Source organism: Dasypus novemcinctus, chromosome 25 (assembly GCF_030445035.2).
Source record: "Dasypus novemcinctus isolate mDasNov1 chromosome 25, mDasNov1.1.hap2, whole genome shotgun sequence".
NCBI classification, from domain to species: Eukaryota; Metazoa; Chordata; class Mammalia; order Cingulata; family Dasypodidae; genus Dasypus; species Dasypus novemcinctus.
The window spans coordinates 16147595-16165204 of record NC_080697.1 but is presented as its reverse complement, the minus strand read 5'-3'; the positions used below and the strand labels follow the sequence as shown (position 1 = coordinate 16165204).

The following is a 17610-nucleotide window of genomic DNA, read 5'->3' as shown; positions in this document are numbered from 1 at the left end:
CGCGCGCGCCCGCGCCTCCGCGTCTGCCCTCGCGCCCTCGCGCCCTCGCGCCGGGGGCGGGCTCGCTGCGCGTGCCGGGCGCCTGGGAACGTCCGCCGCGGGGGCGGCTCCGGGGCCTCAGCGGGCTTTGCCGCTGCCGCCGCCGCCTCAGCCGCGGGGGCCGGACCGGAGGAGGCGGAGGGAGCTGCGGCCGCTGAGGACCTTCCCGACGCCGCCTGCTCCGGCCGGGAAGTGAGTAGCGTGGGGGCTCCGCGGCGGTGGCCGGGGACTGCGGGAGAGGGAAGCGGTCCTGGAGCCTCGCGCGCGCGAGGAGCGGGAGGGGAGCCCGCGCGGCGGCCGGACCTCGGGAGCCTGAGGGTGCGGGGCCGGGAGAGGAGGCGCTCGGGGGCTGCGGAGGGGTCTTCGGGGTCTCGAGCGCGCCGTGGCCGCCCGCTGCTGCTGCCCGAGCGGGGCTCGCGGGAGGAGGCTCCGCGGTAGGTGCCCCTGGGGGCGAACGAGGCAGGTCCTGGCAGAGGGCAGGTGAGGCAGGCAGGCCCTGGCAGAGGGAAGGGGATTTATTTCCAATCGCCCCAAAGCATCGTTTATCGAGGCGCCTGGGAGCGAGCCAGGCCACCTAGGTCACCCTTGAAAAGAAAGTGTCCTGAGGGGAGGGAGGATGCGGCCCAGGAATGCCTGCTGTTAAATTCCTGAGCCCGGCCTGGCGCTCACGGAGTGCTCCCACCGTTCTTCGCAAACGTTTATTGATTAGCTACCCTGGCTAGAGAACGGTGGTCGGCACTGGGGTTTCAAAACAGTAGGGAACGCAGCCAGCATTCGCAGTTTTAGGTGCTGACAATTTGGTTGTGGAGGTAATTAATGCTTATAAAACACAAAGTGGCCCTGAATCTTTTCTCACACCCTACTCACTTGACGTCCCGCTCTTCCCTCTTTTCCCAGTACGCAAATACTGGAGCCCTAAGTTGCTGGTTTGGGGAACAAAGCGGAAGGGTCAGAGAAGCTTTGGGAAAATATGGGAGAAATTTGAAGGTTTTTCTGCCCAGCCTTTAAGAGGGAAGGGGAAAAAAGATATTGGGAAAGAGCTCCCTGTCTTCCCAGCCGGAATTAAGCCCCAGGACTATTCCCTGCTAATCCTCAGTGGCCTGGCCTGTTACTGTTCCCAGTACATACCTACTGAGTGCGTGAGTGAGTGAGTGAAGCAAGCCAGTTTTTTTGTAACATTTTACACTGAGCAGTGTCTATCCCTTTCCTGTTAGGGATGGTTGATGGACATTCGTTCCATCAAGTACCCCTTTTTTGCTATGTGAGGCAGCCCGGGTTCTTAGGAATGGGAAAGTGGTGATTCAGGTGGCACAGTCCTCTTTCCACTTTCACGTGCTTACTGCCTGTCTGCTGACCGAGAGCTTGTCCCTCGAGCCGTTGCGTCCTCCCATTCTGCCCCCTCTCTCATTCTGTCATTCAAGGAGGAAGGAGAATACTTTTGTCCAGAGAACACTTTTTCATTTTTATACTTGCTCCTTGGATCTTCAATCTGTAGTATCATAGTATCTGGAGCTTCTATGAGAAAGAGTCTCTGCTCTTCTGTATAGGTTGGAATCCAGCCTGTCCTCAGCTTTGGTTGGATTTCTGGACTCTTGAGCTGCAGGCTGCTGTTTCACTTCCTTGGGTTGTAGTGCCTGTTGGGTTACTTTGTTTGCCAAATTAAAACTTGACCTTTTATGAGTTCTGTGAGGATTTTTTATCATACATAAGTGGAGTTTTCTTTGATGGGGTTGTGCAGTTAAGTGGTGCTGCCAGGGTTTTTGGGTGTCCACCATGCTTGAGAGATGTATTTTCTCTTTAATAGTTAGAAAATTAGAACCAAAGAAGTTTCAACTTAGTATTTATTTTATGTCTTTCTTATAAATCTCTTCATTCCTTAGTTTCCTTGTGTAAATAGTAAGGGTAATATTAATCCAACTTCGGCATTGTGTAGTAAACCCTGAAGTGGGAAGTTAATTTCTCTTTAGTTTTTGGACTGTATCAGCAGTTTACCTACTAGTACTTGTTTTGGGTGCCAAGTACTGCAATTTTGGGTATCTTTTCCTATGATACTAATTAAAGCAATCAGTTAGTTAAATTTATATTTATTTTAAAATCAACTTTATTGATGTGTAGTTTATATATGATACAATGCACAGGTTTCCTGTGTAAAGTTTAATGAATTTTGAAAAACTGTATACTTCATAACCACTATCCCAGTCAAAGTATAGAGCATTTTCATTACCCCAGAAAGATCACTTGTCCCCATATGCACCCTCTGATTTTATTTATTTAGTTAGTTTTAAAAGATTTATTTATTTCTCCCCCCTCCCCCAGTTGTCTGTTTTCTGTGTCCATTTGCTGCGTGTTTTTCTTTGTCCGCTTCTGTTGTTGTCAGCGGCACAGGAATCTGTGTCTCTTTTTGTTGCGTCATCTTGTTGTGTCAGCTCTCCTTATGTGCGGCGCCATTCCTGGGCAGGCTGAACTTTCTTTTGCGCTGGGCGGCTCTCCTTACAGGGCGCACTCCTTGCGCGTGGGGCTCCCCTATGCAGGGGACACCCCTGTGTGGCAGGGCACTCCTTGCGCGCATCAGCACTGCGCATGGGCCAGCTCCACACGGGTTAGGGAGGCCCGGGGTTTGAACTGGGGACCTCCCATGTGGTAGACGGATACCCCATCCATTGGGCCAAGTCCGCTTCCTTGATTTTATTTTTAATTACACAAACATCAGGGTTGTGATGTCTAATTGTACAAGGTATAGAATGCCCAGCTTTAGAGGATGCCGTTTACATTGGGGTCCCTGAGAATGAGCTCCTGGAGTTGTGTAGTGTGTGCCCAAGTGCTGCACTCTGCAGGTGGCTCCTGATACACTTGTAAAATACTCAAGCCTTTCACTCAAAAAAAACCCTGCTTGACCCACTCCTTTCTCCACAGAAACTGCCACTAGCAGTTTATTGTCATCCTTGCAGACCTTTCTGTATACATTTTCATGTATTTTATAGATAATGCAGAAAAATATAGCGTCCTCTCCCCACCTGCCACATTAATGACACCATATCGTGTGCATTGTTCTGCAACTTTTTTTCCTAACGAAATGTCTTTTAGATCTTTCTTTGTTGAAACTTAGAATCTACCTGATTATTCTGCCTACTCCACAATCTCTAACATAGCTTGAAGGTGCTGCATTTTATTTAATCCTCTTCTCATGGATATTTAAGCTGTTCACAGTCTTTTGCTCTTTCAGACTGCTGCAGTGAATGAAAAATAAAATTGCTGAGTCAAAAAGTTGCACATTTAAAATTTTAATTGATGAGAATTTAACCATGTTGATACTTGTGGGTCTGGTTCATGTATTTATTATTAACTGCTGAGTAGGATTTAGTGGTAGATTTAAATCAATTTTTGTATCCTTTGACTCACTGAGGGACAGTTAGGTTACTTTAGATACTAATTCTTTGATGGATATATGTGTTGCAGATGCATCCAGCTTGTCTAATACTTGTCCTTTACCTTTGTCAATTATGTCTTTTGTTGTATACAAGTTTTAAATTTTAATATCATATTTATGAGTAATTTTCCTTAATGACTTATCTTTTTTGTGTCTGGTTTAAGGAAATTTACCCTAGAGTACAAATTATATATTCCTATATTTTCTTCTAAAAGTTTTTCTTTTTTAAGTTTTACTTTTAGTATGGAATTTATGATGTATGATGTAGCAGTGTGATATTGTTTATGAATTCCAAAAATAGATATTATGTTTGTAAATTGGTCTGTTACTCTGGGCATATTAGATTATATTGGATTCAGAGGTTCATTTTTACTTGATTAAATAATGATTAAGGCTTTGATTAGGCCATGTCACTAGGACATTGAGTCCTTGCCCACCAAAGAAACCATACCACAGAGAAGGGAGGTTGGCATATACTGGAGCCCCAGAAAGTAAATACATGGAGAAGTAGATAGGTGAGGAAAGAGAGAAGGCTCCATTAGACACAGTAGAGGCCCCAGGAATAGAGACAGCCATTAGCCTGATAATGTACAGCTGACCCTGTGAAGAGAGCAGAGGAGCTGAGCCTGGAGAGAAACAAGCCCTGGGAGAGAGACAAGACTTACCTCAGCCTACAGCTGATAATGAAGAAGCTGGGAGCATGGGACATTAAGAGGAAGAGGAAGCCTGAACCTTCACAGACATTTCCCACCATCTTATATCAACACATGGCAACAGACTCTGGGTGAGAAAGTACCTCTTATGGAACTTTGCATCAGCATCCCTTTGGCTGACTAATATATATGGTATAACAAAGAAATATAGGGAAACGGACTTTGGCCCAGTGGTTAGGGCGTCCGTCTACCACATGGGAGGTCCGCGGTTCAAACCCCGGGCCTCCTTGACCCGTGTGGAGCTGGCCCATGCGCAGTGCTGATGCGCGCAAGGAGTGCCGTGCCACGCAAGGGTGTCCCCCGCGTGGGGGAGCCCCACGCGCAAGGAGTGCACCCGTGAGGAAAGCCGCACAGCGAGAAAAGAAAGAGCAGCCTGCCCAGGAATGGCGCCGCCCACACTTCCCGTGCCGCTGACGACAACAGAAGTGGACAAAGAAACAAGACGCAGCAAATAGACACCAAGAACAGACAACCAGGGGAGGGGGGGGAATTAAATAAATAAATCTTTAAAAAAAAAACAAAAAAAAACAAAAACAAAGAAATATAATTTTACTTTTTCTCAGTTTGGATATCCAGTTTTTGAACAGTTTTTATTTAAGAGTATATATTCCTCTACTGATTTGCAGCTACCTCTCTCAAGTCATAAAACTCTGGGCCTGGTATCTTTTTGTGTGAGTGGACATTTCAGTTACAGATTTAGTTTCTTTAATTCTGATTGGTTTATTTTCTTCAGTCAATTTTTGTCATTCTTATTTTTAGAAAAAGAATTTTCTACTTTTAAGTTTTGAAGTTTATTCAAAACCATAGTTGTACATGGTATTTCTTTGATGGTTTTAAAAATCTTTGCTGTATCTATGATTCTCTGCCCCATCCCCATTAATTAATTTAGTCCTTTTTGCTTTTTTGCTTGATCTGTTCTACCTGAGGTTTATTTCTTTTATTAGTTTTTTTTTCAACAAGGAACCACCTTTGGTTTCATTAATCTATATCTTTCTTTTCTATTTAATTGATTTCTTCTATGTATTTTTTTTTCCTTCTTTCTTCTTGATTTGAGATAGGTTGTATTTTGTTTCTAATTACTTGCATCCTTCTTCCCTGTAATACAGATAAACATCCCTGCCCCTTGCCATGTGCTTTTCAGTATCTTCTGGAGAAGGAATAAATTTCTATCCCATTAATATCATATTTAGCCGTATAACTTGCTTTGGCCAATGAAAAATGAGTGGAGGTGACATATGTCCCATCCAAGCAGGTGCAGGATCCATTGCATGTATCCACTAGTTCTCTCTCTCTTTTCCTTTTGCCATGAAAATCCCAAATAGTGTCTGTACTTTAAATCTGGATTTAGGAATGAAGATGACACATGGAAGAGAGCCACAGCTGACCTGCAATCAACATGTAACATGACTAAGAAATAAACCTTTGTTTAAGGCACTAAGATTTTGGGTTGTTACTGTCTATAGCCTAGTGAAAACTTATCACTACAGAATTGGGTACCAAGGATACTGCAATAGATTGTATTGTTGCTCCCAATTATTTGTTCATGTAGCTTATCCATGGAAGACATAAAATTTCTTGCCTCATTGTCAGGCTTTGCTATGTGACTTGATTTGGTGAATGAAATATGGGCGTACTCCAATTCTGAGCAGAAGTGTTAAGAGCTATTGCAGATTTCTGCTGGCTCTCTTGTACTTTTCCCTCTGTCACAAGAATGGCACGTCCCAAATAGGGACTGCTCATTTAACCTCATCCTGGAATGAAGACATGTGGAGAAGAGCCAAGCAGACCTGTAGCTGCCCCAGTTTATGTATAATGTAAGAAGAAATTAACTCTTGTTATTGTAACCTGCTGAGATTTTGAGATTGTTTTTCCCTTTATATAACCTAGTGAAACTGACTGATACTGGAATATACTGTTCTTTTTCTGATTTTCTAATTTGGAACCACATAATCATTTTAAATTTTCTTATATGTTAATAATATACTTAAGGATAGAGTATTTCCTTTTTTTTTTTTTGGCTACATCACATGTTTTTCATGATATTCTCTTGTTTGGTTCTTAATATTTGGTGATTTCTTTTATGCTTTCTTTGACTCATGACTTAGGAGAAGACCTTCTAGTTTACAAATGTTTTTTCTTTAAAAAAATTTTTTTTTAAAGATGTATTTATTTTTTATTTATCTGCCTCCCCCCAGTTGTCTGCCGTCTGTGTCCATTCGCTGTGTGTTCTTCTGTGACCGCTTCTATCCTTATCAGCAGCACAGTAATCTGTGTTTCTTTTTGTTGCATCATCTTGCTGTGTTAGCTCTCCATGTGGGAGGCACTCCTGGGCAGGCTGCACTTTCTTTCGTGCTGGGCGGCTCTCCTTACAGGGCGCACTCCTTGCACGTGGGGTTCCCCTACACGGGGGACACCCCTGCGTGGCCTGGCACTCCTTGCGCGCATCAGCGCTGCGCGTGGGCCAGCTGCACACGGGTCAAGGAGGCCAGGGGTTTGAACCGCGGACCTCCCACATATGTGGTAGGCAGAAGCCCTAACCACTGGGCCAAGTCTGCTTCCCTGAAATTATTTTTTTCTTTGCTAATTTCTGTTTTCATTGTAGTAGAGAAGGTAGTGAATGTGGAAATGATTCTTTGTGCTCTAGTGAGATCTCCTTTGGGAACTATGTTGTTTTTATAAATGTTGCCACATGTATTTGGAAAGGATATCATCTGTTTGTTGGATGTGGAGTCCCATATTACTCTGTTAGGAAAAACATTAGTTTTTATGTGTGACCTCTCTATATCCTTATTATTTTTTGCCTTTAAAATTTTTTTGATATAGCTGTGTTAAAAATCTTACTATGGTTTTAGATTTGTCTATTTCTCCTTGTTGTCCTCTCAGTTTTGGTTTTATAGATTTCTTGTTACATTTCTAGGTTCATATAAGTTCATGGTTGTTATAGCTTCTTGGTGGATTGCTTTTTACTTATGTAATGTCTTTCTTTATACCATTAATGTTTTAAAAAAAACTTTTTTGTTTTGAAAGAATTTCAAGCCCACAGGTTACCCAGATCCATTAAGTTTAACATTTTGCCACACTTGTATCATTCTATTTGTGTCTGTCCATCTATCTATCTTTCTTAACATTTGAGAGTAGGTTGTACATATCATACTCCTTACCCAAGTAATACTTCTGTGTACATTTCTTGTGAACAAGGATATTCATTTATGTAATCACCTTAAGTGCAGTTATCAGGTTCAAGAAATTTAACATTGATAAAAAGGTTGCATTCTATATTCCACTTTTTTTTTTTTTTAGGAGGTACTGGAGATTGAACTCGGGACCTCATACATGGGAAGCAGACCCTCAAACCACTGAGCTACATCTGCTTTCCTATATATCATTGTAGCTAAAGTTGGTATCAAACAAACCAAAATTAATGTTACATATTTAAGATGTCAGATTTTAACCCCATGGTAATCACAAGGAAAACAGATGAAAAATACATCCAGATAGAAAAGAGAAGGCACTCAATATGGTACAACACAAAAAACTAAAATAAATGTAAAAGTGGGTATTAACTGAAGAATTGAGGGACAGAAAAGGTATAAGACGTACAAAGCCTAAATAGCAAAATGGCAGAATTAAGGCCTGCATTATTGGTAGTGACTTTAAATGTAAATGGATTAAACTTTTCAGTCAAAAGGCAGGGATTGGCAGAATGGATAAAAAGCATGACTCAACTATATGTTGTCTGTAAGAAACTCATCTTAAATTCAAAGATAAAAGTAAGTTGTAAGTGAAAAGATGCAAAAAAAAAAAAATACCATGTGGTAGTAATCAAAAGAGAGTGGGGTAGCTATACTAATAGGAGATAAAATAGACTTTAAGTCAAAAACAGTAATGAGGGACAAAGACAGTTGTCATATACTGATAAAGGGGGACATATGTGCACCTAACAGCAAAACCCCAAAATATAAGAAGCAAATACTGACAGATTTGAAGGTAGAAATTGACGGTTCTACATAAATACTAGGGGACTTTAATATACCACTTTCAATAATGGATAGACCATCTAGTCAGAGAATCAATAAAGAAATATAAGACTTGAACAATACTCTGAATCAACTAGACCTAATAGACATATATAGAACACTGTACTCAACAAATACTATACAGTCTTCTCGAGTTCACATATATCTTTCTCCAGGATAGACCATACATTAGATCAAAAACAAGTTTAGGGAGTGGGTATGGCTCAAGTGGTTGAGTACCTGCTTCCCATATGTGAGGTCCTGGGTTTGATCCCCGGTGCCACCTAAAAACAAAAGCAAACAACAAGCAAAACAGCAAAACAAACAAACAAACAAAAAAACTTAGGGGAGCCGATGTAGTTCAGTGGTCAAGTGCTGGCTTCCCACATAGGAGGTCCCGGGTTAGTCCCTGGTCTGGAACATAAATCTCAAATAATTAAAAAAATATTGAAATCATACAATATATGTTCTCAGTGCACAACTGAAGCTAGAAATCAGTGAGAGAGGGAGAATTAGAAAACTCAAAATATGTGGAAATAGAATAGCATACTCTTAACCACTGGGATAAAGAGAAAATCAAATGAAATTAGGAAATATCTTGAGGGGAAAGAGAATGAAAATTCAACATAGTAAAACTTAGGGGATGCAGCTAAGGCAGTGCTGAGAGGGAAATTTGTAGATCTAAGTTTTTCCATTAAAGATTGAAGACTTCAAATCTGAGAACTAATCTCAAAGCTGGAAGAACTAGAAAAAGAAGAGCAAACTAAACCCAAAGTGAACAGAAGGAAATAACGAACGTTAGATCACTGGTAATGGAATAGGAAAAAAAAAAAGACTCAAAAACAGAAGCTGAAATAAAAAGGACTAAGGGGACACTATGAACAACTTTATGCCAGTAAATTATATAACCTAAACAAAATGGACAAATTCTTAATAACATATGAGCTACCTATATTGATTCAAGAAGAAATAGGAAATCTCAACAAACAAATTACTAGTAAAGAGATTGAATCAGTAATCAACTCCCAACAAAGGAAAGCTCAGGACCAGAAGGCATCACAGGGGAATTCTACCAAACATTCCAAGAAGACTTCTCTAATTGTTCAAGCTCTTCCACAAAATTGAAGAGGAGGTAACACTCCCTAAATCATTCTACAAGGGCAACATCACCCTCATACCAAAGCGAGATACCACAAGAAAGCAAACCACAGACCAATGTATCTTCTGAATATAGATGTTAAAAATCCCAACAGAATATTAGCAAAAAGAATTCAACAGCGTATTAAAAGAACTATATACCATGGGCAAGTGGGATTTATCCCTGATATGCAAAGTTGGTTCAACATAAGAATCAATTGATCTAATACACCGTATTAACAGAACGAAGGAAAAAAAAACACATCATCTCGATGCAGAAAAGACATTTGACAAAATTCACCTCTTCTTGATAAACACACTTAAAAAACTGGGAACAGAAGAAAACTTTCTTAACATGATAAAAGGCACATATGAAAAGGCACACTAACATCCTATTTGATGGTGAGTGACTGAAAGCTTTCCCTCTAAGATCAGGAATAAGACAAGGATGCCCACTATCACCACTGTTTTTCAACATTATACAGAAAGTTCTTGACAGAGCAATTTGGCAAGAAAAATCTAATAACTAGGAATAAACCTAACAAAGGATGTAAAAGGACTTGTACACAGAAAACTAAAATATTGCCTAAAGAAATCAAAGAAGGACTAAATAAATGGAAGGACATAATGTATTCATGGATTGGAAGATGAAATACCAAGATGTCAGTCCTACCCAAGGCAATTTATGAGTTAACGCAATCCCAATAAAAAATTCTCGAAGTTTTTTTGCAGAAATGGAAAAGCCAATCATAAAATTTATATGGAAGGGTAAAAGCTGGAGTCGCAAAAACCATCATATAAAAGAATGAAATTGGAAGGCTTCCCCAATCTTACAACTTACTACAAAGTCACAGTAATCAAAGCAGCATGGTACTGGCACAAAGACAGGTATACAGACCAATGGAATAAAGTTGAGAGCTCAGTAATGTGTGTGAGTAATCTCACATTTATGGCCAATTGATTTTTGACAAGAGGGCAAAGACCACTCAGTTGGGAAAGAATAGTCTTGGAAAACTGGATCTGCTTTTGTGAAAAGAAAGAAAGAAAAAGGTCCCCCTAATCCTACTTTACACTTTCTACAAAAATTAACTGAAAATGGATCAAAGGCTAAATATAAGAGCCAAATCTATCAAATTCCCTGAAGAAAACACTGGGAAGCATCTTTAGGACCTTGTGTTAAGCAATGATTTCTTAGAATATACACCAAAAGCACAAGTAACAGGAGAAAAAAATAGATAAATGGGTCTTCATAAAACTTAAAAACTTTTGTACTTCAAAGGACTTTATCATGAAAGTAAAATGACTCCCTACACAATGGGAGAATCTATTTGGAAACCACATGTATTCGTCCGCCAAAGGGGTGTTGATACAAAGTACCAGAAATCTGTTGGCTTTTATAAAAGATATTTTTTTGGGGTAGAAGCTTAATCACAAGGCCATAAAGTGTATGTTACTTCCCTCACCAATGTCTGTTGCCACGTGTTGGAGCAAGGTGGCTGCCAGTCTCTGAGAGTTCAGCCTTCCCCTTCCTCTTAAGGCTCCATGGTCCAAGCATCTTCCAATCTCACCTGTAGGCTGGCATAAGGCTTGTCTCTATTCCCAGGGCTTATCTCTTTCTGGGCTCAGCTGCTCTGCTCTCTCCACAAGACCAGCTGTAATCTATCAGGTGAACTGCTCCACCCTTTCCCTGGGACTTCTTTGTGTTCTACTCTGTGTTCTCCTTCTCTCTGTTTCCCTCTTTGATTGAGCATCCGTTATATATAGCTCACAGCTGTAGGCGAGAACTCAATCCAGTCGTCCTAATGATGTGGTCAAATAAAAGCCCTAATCTTGATTTAATAAAGTAAAGTGAAACCTCTGAGTCTAATACAGTCTAACATGCCCAGAGGAACAAACCAGTTTACAAACACAATCCAATATCTGTTTTTGGAATTCATAAACAATACCAAACTGCCACACCACATATCTGGTAAAGGTTTAAAAAAATTTTTTTTTAATTTTTAATTTTTTTAATGAATGTCAGCTATGTTTTTAAGATTTATTTTTTATTTCTCTCCCCTACCCATTGGGCCAAATTTGCTTCCCTGATAAAGGTTTAATATCCAGAAAGAAATCCTTTGATTTAATATAAAGACAAACAACCCAGTTAAAAAATGTGCGGAGGAAGCATATTTGGCTCAACTGATAGAGCATCCACCTACCATATAGGAGGTCCAGGGTTCAAATCCAGGGCCTCCTGACCCATGTGGTGTGCTAGCAGGGGTTTCCCCTGCGTAGGGGAGCCCCACGAGCAAGGAGTGCACCCTGCAAGGAGAACCTCTGTGCGTGAAAAAAGTGCAGCCTGCCCTGGAGTGGTGCCACACACACAGAGCGGATGCAGCAAGATGACGTAACAAAAAGAGACACAGATTCCTGGTGCCGCTGACAAGAATGCAAGTGGACACAGAAGAACACACAGCAAATGGACACAGAGAGCAGACAACGGAGGAGGGGGAGGATGGGGAAGGAGAGAGAAATAAAAAAAATAAAATAAAAACTTAAAAAAAAAGATGTGCAAAAAGCTTGAATAGACATCTCTCCAAAAAGATATATAGATGGCCAGAAAGCACATGAAAAGATGTTCATTATGCATGATGATGGCATTAGCCACCAGTGAAATGCAAGTGGAAACTACAAAAAGATACCATTTCATACCCATTAGAATGGCTGCTAGTTGAAAAAAAAAGGAAAAATAATAAGTGTTAGGATATGAGAAATAGGAACACTTTTTCATTGCTGGTGGCAATGTAAAATGGTACAACTGCTGTGGAAGACAGTTTGGTGGTTTCTCAGAAAACTAAGTATAGAACTACCATATGACCCAGCAATCCCACTTCTAGGTATATACCCAAAAGGATTGAGAGCAAGTACTTGAACAGATATTTGCATACCAATGTTCATAGTGGCATTATTCACAATTGCCAAAAGATGGAAGCAACCCAGGTGTCTGTCCACCAATGAATGGATAAATCAAATGTGGTATATACATGCAGTGGAATATTATTCAGCTGTAAAGAGAAATGAAGTCCTGAAACATAAGACAATAGGGATGAACCTTGAAGACATCAATGCTGAGTGAAATAAGCCAGGCACAAAAGAACAAATATCATATGGTCTTACTGATTTGAAATAATTAGAATAAGCAAACTTATAGAGTCAGAATCTAGAATATAGGGGATGGGGTGGGCATAGGGAATGGGAAGTTAAGGCTTAATATGTACAGTGCTCCTATTCGAAATGATGGAAATGTTTTGGTAAAGGATGGTGGTGATGGTAGCACAACATAGTGAATGTAATTAGACAATTATCCAGTACTGAAATATCTGAATGTGATAAAAGGGGGAAGTGTTAGGTTTTATATATGGGTACAGAATAAAAACAAAAGGCCTGCAATTTTATAAGCATTTACTTATTTTATCTGAAAGAGAACAGAAGCATTACAGGAAGGATATTTGAGAATTTTATTGAAATAAGGCAGTTGTCTTTCAAGAGAGTTTGGCTAGTTATAGCTAAGTTGTAGTTAATACTAGTGACAATCTCAGACATCACTGTCTTTTTTAAAAAAAAATCTTTATTTTTTTAATGTTAAATTAAAAAAATATGAGGTCCCCATATACCCCCCCACCCCCCCTACAGGTCAAGGATGCCCAGGGTTTGAACCGCGACCTCCCATGTATAGATGGACGCCCTAACCACTGGGCCAAGTCCACTTCCCTGTCTTCTTGATTAAATAGGCACGCAGGGAAAAACTGATGGGAGCTTTGCTGGAGATGGTGAACTTGCCAATGAAAGTTCCATACCTGGATGTTTAAAGTAACTGAGCTGAAGGGTTAAGACATGAGGAAAAAGAGTCAAGGGAAATGAAGGTTATCTAATAGTTATTTGCACTTCAGTTCAGAAACATTGTGGAATCATTTCCACAAATCTTCTCTCCCTTTCTTTTAGTCTTTACTGTGGGAGTTACTTAACTTCTGCTGTTGGACCTAGTCCAACACTGGAACACATTCTCTTCCTAATTAAGGCAGATATGAGGACTAATGAGGGTCCAGAATTTTTGCTGCACTATCCTCCAGACCCCACTTAACACTGATTTAAGATCTGATCTAGTAAGCACCACAGTTTTGGGACCTGCAGTCTTGCCTTATTCCTTGAGGTCATGTTTGCCTTGGAGGGAGCAGTGTGGTACAATGGAAAGAGAATGGGCTTTAGGGTCAAATCATTTCCAGACACTGTAGATTACTAACGTTGTTACTAGGTGTATTAGTCAGCCAAAGGGGTGCTGATACAAAATACCAGAAATTGGTTGGTTTTTATAAAGGTTATTTATTTGGGGTAGGAGCTTACAGATACCAGGCCATAAGGCAAAAGTTACTTCCCTCACCAAAGTCTATTTGGAACAAGGTGGCTGCCGATGTCTGTGAGGGTTCAGCTTTTCTGGGTTCCAACATTACTGGGGCTTGCTTTTCTCTGGGTTCAAGGTTCCTTTCTTCCTGGGGCTGGCTTCTCTTTCCTCTGTGCACTTACTTCCCAGGGCTCTAGCTTGTCTTCAGCATCAAACTCCAACATCAAAACTCCAACATCAGAAACCCCCAACTCTGTTTTTTGCCATGCCTTCTATCTGTGGCATATCTAATCATAACTCAGTCATTCCCAGATACAGATTAGATTACAAGAATAATCCAGTATCCATTTTTGGAATTCATAACTATATCAAACTGCTACACTAGCTTACCTAACTGCTTTCGCTCTCAGATTCGTCATGTAATTCTAACGTACTTATTCCTGATAGGCTCCTCAAGCTAGCACAGTCCCATCTTCTTATCCTTGTTTTTTTGTTTTTCATTTTTAAGCAGTCATCTCCAGAGTGGCAATTATGTAAAATGATTCTCTAGGCAAATATAACAAGGAAACATGAGCAATTAAGTTGTTTTTTGTTGTTGCTGTTTTTTAGGGGGCACCGGAACTGATCCTGGGCCTTCCCATGTGGGAAGCAGGTGCTTAACTACTGGAGCCACATCCACTCCCACAGCAATTAAGTTTTACTAGTATTTAATCATAGGTTGATATTTTGTTCCATCTGTTTGATGGGTATATGTCAGGTGTGGTAAGTTAAGTACCTGAGAAAATAGTGACAACACCCCAACCTGGAGGGAGGGATAATAGGATCCTCCTTATTTGCTTCCTTTGTATTAGGACATCCTGCATTTCACCTGTGCCTATTTTAGTGGTCATTTAGATTATATTGTCTGATTTGAATGAAATGAACCATGTTAAATAGGAAAGCAGCTTAAAAAGATTCCCATGAAGAAACTGCAGGTTGAAATTTCAGGTTCAACTGGAGATTGAAATAATATTGATAAAAACACACATGAATAGCCAGAAAACCAGAGCTGTTACTTCTGTTTATATTATAAGCTTTTGTCAGTCAAAATACAAAGTAAAAAAAAACTGATCTAATCATAGTGAGTTGGTTAAAAAAACCCTAAAATTATTAATAATACTATTTGAAAAATGGGTTTATATATATTATTGATAACGTAACACTGAACCTTACTGTAAGTAGATTATGTCCTGTGATATTACCTAATGACAATATAAGGCTAATATTATCATTAAGAATTTAAAAACAAAGCTTTTAGAATATGAAGTCAAACTTATGGAGCATTTTCGTGTGCTACTTAATCTAGTACTTTAAAATTTTATTAAGCTTTGTGATTAATTTTTATAAGGTTCTTTTGAGATTTCTTAAGCAAAAGACAAAAAGCCTATAAACATTTGTTTTTCTTGCTTTGGTAAAAGTGGCACGCACACACACAAATTCTCATTTTAGTTTGGTAACAAACTGGTTATTTTAGTTTGGTACTCAACTAAACTGCATCATTTGTTAGCAGGTATACTGGAATGCTTATAAAAGACATTGCTTGAAACCTGAGGAAATGACTATTAGACCTAATTATGGAGTTTGGGAGAGTTCCTATACACTGGGATGAAAGGAGCTTATGATATTTGGTATACTCTGTTTTATGACTCTGTTTCAATAATAAAATATATAGAGAATGGCTTCCTCCTTGCTATTGAAGAAAAGATGTACCAGAGAACATACTCAATGCAATGACTTAAAATTTTGTTATGAAATATGACATATAAAGTGTAAAGAATAATGCTGTATACCCAAAACCCAGCCCAATAAATAAAACATTACCAGTAGAATTAATATACTTTGTTTCTCTAGGACATATTCCTAGAAGGGGAATTGCTGGGTTAATGGGTTATATATATTTTAAAAATTTACTAGGTAACGGTCTCTGCTGTTCAAAGTGGTTATATTAATTTATACTTTGACTAGCAGCATATGAGAGTTCCTGTTGTTTCATACTTTTGACAAAAGATGGTATTGTGAAACAGTTTTTTCCCCATCTGATGGATATGATAGGTAAATTATTATGTTTAAAAAAAATTTTTTTTTTTTTTTTTAGATTTTTTTATTTTTTATTTATTTAATTCCCCTCCCCTCCCCTGGTTGTCTGTTTTCTGTGTCTTTTTGCTGCATCTTGTTTCTTTGTTTGTTTCTTTGTCCGCTTCTGTTGTTGTCAGCGGGCACGGGAAGTGTGGGCGGCGCCATTCCTCGGCAGGCTGCTCCCGCCTTCGCGCTGGGTGGCTCTCACTATGGGTGCACTCCTTGCGCGTGGGGCTCCCCTACGCGGGGGACACCCCTGTGTAGCACGGCACTCCTTGCGTGCATCAGCACTGCGCACGGGCCAGCTCCACACGGGTCAAGGAGGCCCGGGGTTTGAACCGCGGACCTCCCATGTGGTAGACGGACGCCCTAACCACTGGGCCAAGTCCGTTTCCCCTAAAAAATCTTTATACATTGAAAGGGCCACACTGAGCAATGCTATTCTTTTGTGTGTGTTTAAGGTTTATGGAGTTTTTTTAAAAAGCCATTGTAGATTTACAGAAAAAACAAACAAGTAAGAGTTCCCTTATGTTATTTAGATAATCAGAAAATGAAATAAAGTAGTTCTAGTGTGAGTTTCTCTAATGTCCCTTCCCTGTCAGGGCTCCTATTGCTGGCTCCTGCCTCCTATCCCACCTGATGTATTATGATTTTATAACCTTTTTATTATAGAATAAAGCAGATCCCCCCACCCCCACTCCCAAAGTTTAGCTTAGTGGATTTTAAAGCAGATACACTGTAATCACTACTCAGGTCAAGAAATAGAGTGTTGCCACCTCCTTCAGAAGCCCCTTCATGTGCCCTATCTTAGTAACAGTCCCTTCCTTTCCTCCAAAAGCCACTTACTGTTCCAACTTGTATAGTAATCAGTTCTTTGCATTTTGTTATGGTTTTATCCCCAAACTGTAAATCCTTACTTGTTATAGTTTAGTCTTGAATTATGTTTAAAATTTTCATTTCTGTGATTCCTGGCAGGATTGGGCAATTTTTCATATATATTTTTTTCATTTCTGTTGTTGCTTCTCTGAATTGCCTGATTTCATCTTATGTCATTTTATTGGTTTGTACAAGTTCCTTGTATTTTTTAGATACCAATCCTTTGGTTGTATAGGTTGCAGATAACTTTTCCCAGTTTCTGACATGTCTTTATACCTGTTAATGGAGTCCTTTTTTTTTTTTTAGGTACCAGGGGCTGGGGATATTGTTTGTTTTGCTTGTTTTTGTTTTTATTTTGTTTTTTCTGGAGGCACCAGGAATCAAACCTGGGATCTCCCACGTGGAAAGCAGGAGCTCAACTGCTTGAGCCACATCTGCTTTCTCTAATAGAGTCTTTAGATACAAAAAACAGGGTGGTTTATCAGTCTTTTCCTTCTTTGTGCTTTTGGGTTCTTGCTTACCAAATCCTCCTGCCACATCAAGATAAAAGATATTTTAAATGTTTACTGTAATGAAAACTTACGTGAAAGATATAAACAGGCATTTCACAGAAAACACTTAATGACCAATAAACATACTACAGATACACTTTATCCTTGTTTTATTGAGCTTCACTTTATTGTGCTTTGCAGATAGTCATGTGTTTTTTTTTTTTTAAAAACAAAGTGAAGTTTTATGGGGCAAGTCTGTCAGCCATTTTTCCAATAGTATGTGCTCACTTTGTGTCTCTGCGTCACATTTAACTCTTGCAATATTTCAAACATTTCATTATTATATCTGTTATGATAATCTGTGATGTTATTATTGTAATTGTTTTGGGGCACCATGAACTGGTGAACTTAATTG

At 39.7% G+C, this 17610-nt stretch overlaps 1 protein-coding gene across 11 annotated transcripts in view; it reads left to right on the top strand.

The window, feature by feature from the left end:
* Positions 1 to 58: 58 nt before the first annotated feature.
* Positions 59 to 17610, top strand: part of DTNB (dystrobrevin beta) — a 350467-nt gene continuing 332915 nt past the window's right edge. For 10 of the 11 annotated variants that reach the window (XM_058287728.2, XM_058287727.2, XM_004452521.5 and 7 more), the window contains exon 1: positions 59 to 231. The gene's annotated coding sequence lies outside the window, so the exon portion shown is untranslated. The remainder of the gene's footprint in view (positions 232 to 17610) is intronic. The other variant, XM_004452519.5, reaches the window with a different exon arrangement.